Here is a 6,562-nt window from a genome sequence, read left to right on the forward strand (position 1 = left end):
CTTAAATATCCCGCTCTGCCTGACATCAGCCTTCCCTGATCAGAGAAAGTCTGGGTTGGTTTACAGTGCTGGCACGGTAGGTGCTTCCTGGAGGGGCCTCTTATGTAGTTATTCTTCAGGACAGGGAGTGGCTAATGCTCAGACACCAGGAGTTAAGGGGATTAGCAGGAATGGCCTCACAAATTCCAAATAACTGATTTTGCATGATATTGCCTTGCTGGAAGGTAAACCTCCACAATCCCAGACTGAATTCCTTTTTTAGCTTCTAACAGGTTTTCTTAAGGGTTTTTCTTGCATTTAGTTCCATTTTCCCGTAAACTTTGACCAGTTTTTCTCTACCCGCTAAAGAAAATTTTCCCAAACAGAACAATGATGTGAGGACAGTGTTGTTTCCCAGGTGTCTGCTGTTTTCCTTACACCAGCGGTCCCCAACCACCGGGCCGCGGACCGGCAGCGGTCCTTGGGTCATTTGGTACTGGGCCGCACAGAACAAAGTATCAACGATCAGAGTCTGAGTGATGTTTTATATTGAAAAATATAAAAAATTGCGGTATTCTCCCCCAATTACATCAGTCGGTGCATCTGTGCCTCTTGACACAGGTTAATTCAGTTCAAGACTCATCCTATCTATAACATCCTATCTTTGTCAAGCGGGATTTTCTGCGGTTACAGCGACCAAAACAAAGCTACGGAGAAGACTGGACATCAGGAGCACACTTCGTCTGTCATTTTCTCTGATTAAGCCTAGATGGGACCGGCTTGTTGTTTTATTTTTATGCTGTTTGTATTTGATTTTATGCCAGTCGTATTACCCCCCAACCCCCCACCCCCTCGCTGGCCTGTCCGTGAAAATATCGTCTGACATATAGCGGTCCGTAGTGCAAAAAAGGTTGGGGACCGCTGCCTTACACTATTTGCAGTTCACTGCAAACTTGACCTTTGGTTTTCTTTCAACTATTTCTTTTTTCCTTGACATTCCTGTCAGGGATAAGTGGACACCCATGCCTTGGTAGCATAGCAGCTGTGCCTCGCTGTTTCTCTTTTCAGATGATGAACAAATCCGGTTTGTTCTTTGATCTCAATGATGCTTTTTATTCTATATTTTATACTAAAGTTAAATTACACAGACATTGACAGTTACTAATTAGGAGACTGCTGATTACATTTGACTGAGAGGCTTTTCTAAGGGGCATTGGAGTAAAGGGTGCTAAATACAAAATGCATGCCACAAAATCCTCTGTTTCTTCCATTTTAGAGCTATGCAGCACTCTGCCAAACAAAATCCCGAGGCTTTGTGGTTCAGATGTGACCACCTGTGGAAAAATTATAGCATGATTACTTTTGCAAGACACAGCACCGTTGAGAATTTAAAAAGCAACCTTCAGGTGAACTCCAAATATCCAGCCTCTTAAAGTCCAAACTTTTCTAGATTCAGAAAGATTTCATCTTTCTATTTCATTTTTCCGGCAGTTTTTTTTGATGTTCTGAACATTTGAGGAGAAGTTATTCATCTCAAACTTAACACCATAAAAAAAAACAGAGCAGAAAAACACCACAAAGTTCACTTTTGATGTTTGACAGCTTTGGGGTCACACATTCAGTTCAGCTCTTTTTTTCATAGCAGCAAAACTTAAATGGACCAAATCTGTATTGGATTATTCAACACATACTGGTTCTTTAAACACAGCTTGTGGGTTGTGGTAACGTTCAGTGGGTTCAACGCTTTGTACCACATGTCTGATACAAAAACCCAGACTGATCTAAAGGGCAATGAGTATAAAAAAACTCAAATTCGTATGAAGTTGTTTTTATTCTCTGGGTTCTCTGTTAACAATATGATCAGTAAAACTGTACAAATACGCAAGTTATAATATGCTAAAAACTAAGGAAAAAGACATAATCTTAATGTAAATAAATAAAAAAAATATTTTTAAGAAACCAGATTTCCATTCTTATCCAGACTTAGTAATTAATCACAATTCTTAAAATAGTTTTAGCCGACTTGTTAATTTGACGGAAGGAAATTAATTCATTCCAGTTCCTGTTTTGTTGAAGCAAAAAATATCTAAGAAATATGACTGCCACTGTTTATTAATGAAAAAAAAAAAATTTCTTTAAAAAGATTTGCACAAAAACATCACCTCTTTGAGTTCAAAACTTTTGTTTTGAAAAACTTTAGTTTTTTAATTTAAGACTTCTCAAATGATCCCATTTTCAATGAAAGCTTATATTTGATTTTGTTGTTTTATTTAATAGAAATACATTTTAGAAACCTGTTTTTCACTTGGAGGTGATTCAGTTGTAATAACTAAAAGCTATAAATAAAGAAATAAAAAAAACAAACATATATGACTTATAAATGTAAAGTTACATTTGGATCCGGTTTTGAAACTGAATTAAAAACTTGTCCTTTGTTGTATACAACAACGTTGTTTGTTGTATTTATTCATTTTTTGCAGGATCAGGGTTTTACAGTGGGTTGCCCATTAGAGTTGGGTAATTTCCTGATGTCCAAACTTATTACAGACATCTTGTGACTCAGTGTGTCAAACTTTTTAAAGCTCTTTGTTCTTCCTGCAGTTTCCTTCACCTTTCGTGATGCCAACAGTAGAAACACTATCCTGGGTTGGAAAGGAACTCCAGACTGCTGTGCTAATCCAGACAGCGTTGAGCTTTACTGATATTGTTATAGGATTAAAATGCACATGTGATGATAGAAGTCAAAACCTGACCACAGCCCTCCAAAAAAAAATAAAAATAAATAAGCTATTATAAAACTCAGCACATATAAGGTGTGTATTCCCATTCCCATGGACATTTGAATTGCGAAAGCTTCCTGGAGAGGTGGCGAAACGTCTTCAAATCTTGGAAACCAAGTCCAGTGGATTTTTTTTTTTTAACTTTTACGAAATGACTATGACCTGGATGGCTGAGAATCTTCATCAGCATATAAGGTGTGTATATTTGCATGTCATACAGAATACATGTGAAGAAATGATGCATTGCTGTTAAGCTGTGGGAGATGGGCTGTGCCTATACGTTCATTGAAGTTATATAAGTTCCGGATTGGAAACTCCCTATGCTAGATGAACTAAGGATAGGAACCATCCTGCATCCTTTTCCTATGCGGACAGCACTTATCAGGGCAGATACACATAGCAGCATGCTGTTAGGCCATTTATGACCTGAACAGTCATGAGTGAAAGAAAAAGATGTAGGGGGACCAAGCTTTTCTAGGAGGATCCACAAGGGGTCAAGGGATCCACAAGGGGATGCTTATTTGAGTCTTCTTTTGTGGCAGTGGAGCTACAGAGAGGGCTCAAGCTTACAGTTTGGAAGAATATTGGGTCAATCAGTGTTTAATATGCCAGCCATGTAAATATTTATCTCATGGCTATACGCCACACACCTCACTACGCTGTAGCTGCATTTTGGACTTAAACAACAAACTTAAAACCTGTTGCCCTTTTTCTTTTAGTAATTTCATCAATCATTGTAATATATAACTTTATGTCTTCATACTTTTATTGTCATATCCACCCATCCATTTATGATGAAAACGTGTGTGTCACTAGTGCTCCACAAGGCGCAAATACACCAAAGAGAAAATTAGAGATGAATCTATCTTAGACCATGAATGGGAACCTTAAGTATTAGAGAGAACATTGGGAGAGTATGACGTCAAAAGCTCATATTGTAATGACTTACAACATAGGGACCCAGTATTTAGACAAGACAGACAGTGGGATAACTTCAAGGTGTTTATTTAAAAACAGGATGCATCTAAGACAGGAATGTCTAAAGGAGAGAAACAGGTTAGTAACCACAATAATCTGACGGAGGATGATTATGAACGAATGAACAAAGTCAAAAGTGTGCTCTCTGTTTATTAATCAGTGCCTGCGGATTGAGAAACTGTGCTCTCGGTTTATTGAGAGCACAGATTAATAAACTGAGAGCACAGTTTCTCAATCTGCACACACGGATTGGAAAACTGTGCGTTCAGTTTATCAATCTGTGCCCACGGATTTCCACCAGCTTTTTTTTTTTCTTTCTTTTTTTTTACCCTGACACCCAGGGGGCTCCGTAGGATCAAGCAAACAGTACACTATAGTAACACTCGAAAACTCTCTAAACCAAAGGCTCAAGAGTAATCTGGCACTGATGGCTGGGCTTAAATAGAAGCAGGAGCAGGTGGATCAGATGATCAATGATAAGAGACAGGGCAGACCTAGACAGGTGAATGAAATGAGCAATCAAACCAGCCATCAGCACCAAATTCATGAAATATATAATAACTGACTTATATCTTATTTCATGTACCCTCATATTGACTGATTAGAGCCTGGTCAACTTAGACTCAATGTTTTTATCGCTCTATAACTTTGTATCTTTTCAACTGTGTAGACCTTTCACACTTCTGTCAAGCAGCATGGTAGCACCTATTGCACCACTGAGCTGAATTCAGACACATCCATGTGTGAAAATAGATAAACCCTACATCTGGTAGAATAGAAGTGAGAAAATAAATTCAGTTACTGCTGCCACTTCTCTCTGAAGAATTGAGTAATATGTGTGAGCATTATAGGCAAAGCTCAAACTGAAATCTCACCTCTTCATTTTTTCCGATCAACTCTTACAAGTTCACCCTGTTCTTAGAGAGGAGCCATATTCGAAGGAAGCCCCTTTTGTTAGTCTGCTGCAGGAGATATTTTGTGCATGAAAACAGTCAACATTTGTGTTTAAAATGTGTGGGTGAGTGTTTGTGGATGCTTCTATCACAAGACCAACATTCACACTCAGCTGTTAACCTTTATCATTTCAGACCGTCTACTAATCCATGCGTATCTCTTTCTCTACCGCCTTTCTTTTAAAGGTCATGTCAGATTTACAAAAAGAGAAGAGTTGGTACAACTGTAAGAGGCACTGAAACTGGATTTGAACCAAAGCAGGTGCTTTGGTGTGACACTTTTCAAACAAAGAAAATGAGACAACAAATGCATGGGCAATTCTCCAAAATAATAAACTCCAATGCGGTTTATTTGCTTCCTAACAGTGATCCAGCATTTGCTTGGTGCATCGGCCTGTTCCTCACTTGAAACTGCGTGAAACTGCTGTTAGCTAATACTGCTATGAATGATTAAAAAATGGTTAAAAATAAAGTTCGTAATATCCTGCAGCTGAGTTATGTCATGGAATAAATCTTAATTGGAATATTGGGCTCTGTGGTGTCTAAAGACTTGATTTTGTGTATTTTGTTGTTTTGTGGCTGAGAAATGAAAAACTGAACTGAAACAGTAAAGCTGTAAAAACCAAAAAAGAAGCAGAAACGCATTCTCAGTACAGAGCTTTCTGGAAGCCACTCTCCCTGTTTCATCTCATTTTATTAGACTTATATTGTGAGGGCAAATCCTGAAGAGTCCTGTTTGGGAAAAGATTTACACAAGAAACATAAAGCGAGAATCGATTTTATAAATTAACTGATATGTTTTAAATTAACATTCTAATCATATTCTACCAAAAACCTATACTAGAATATATTTAGTTTATTTCTTTTATAAGATAACAGCCATACCTTAAAGTGAAAAGCAGATGTCGATAAGATGTCAATAAGTCATACTTATGGCATTTTTATACAAACTAAATGACACAGCAACACTTTGGAAGATCACAAAAAAGCTTATTTTTCTTTTAATGTATAAACATTAAAACTTAAGGCTCCATTTTGGCTAATTGTTAAAGTTTACTAAGTTTCAAACAAAGAGGTGTCAGCACAGCTTAAATGTAGAATGCCTCCATTGCCATTACCACCCAACAGACAGTATTTATAAGGTGGCGCTCACTTCCTTGTTTCTGCTGCACAACCTGTCCGGAAATTGAGCTAAACAGTTTGATCTGGGTTTTATTTGAGGATTTCCTGCCAAACTGAGAGTCAGCTGCCTTTTGGATAATGTCAGTCTGTCTGTCATGAGTCATTCAGTGAAAAGCGACCTCTGTCCTGGTAACCTACCATTAGGCCGGTGATGTCAAAAGTACACACATTTGTTACTTAATCTGAAGTATAGATACTGCAGTTTAAATGAACTCTGGTAAAAGTTGGAGGATCAACTTGACCTCTTTACTCTTTACCTTTAAAAAAAACAGCCAGATGCCACCATATGAATTGAAAGCTAAATTTTTCGACTATTTTGAAAAATTATTTGAGATAGGGACAAGGATGAGGGAGGTCTTGTTGGTCTCCATCTCAATCTCCCGATACTCTCTCACCTGTGTCCAACCCTTCAAACATTTCACCATCTTTTTCTGAATCCTACATTGTAGCATGGCATAGACAATTCACGTTTGCAGTTTGAAGAACACCTGCTTACTTCTGATGATTTCCTTTAGCTAACCAATGAGTGTTTGCGTTATACGACTCATCCAATCACACTAGTTTTCACTAGATGTGGATGGCGCCAATGATCTGCATTGGATGGCGCACATGACCTGAAATAAATATTTATAAACATTAAACCGAAGCCAAGAGTAACGAGTAACATTTGTTTTAAAAATGTAAGGAATA

The sequence above is a fragment of the Cyprinodon variegatus genome, unplaced genomic scaffold, assembly GCF_000732505.1.
Source record: "Cyprinodon variegatus isolate N-32 unplaced genomic scaffold, C_variegatus-1.0 Scaffold767, whole genome shotgun sequence".
NCBI classification, from domain to species: domain Eukaryota; kingdom Metazoa; phylum Chordata; class Actinopteri; order Cyprinodontiformes; family Cyprinodontidae; genus Cyprinodon; species Cyprinodon variegatus.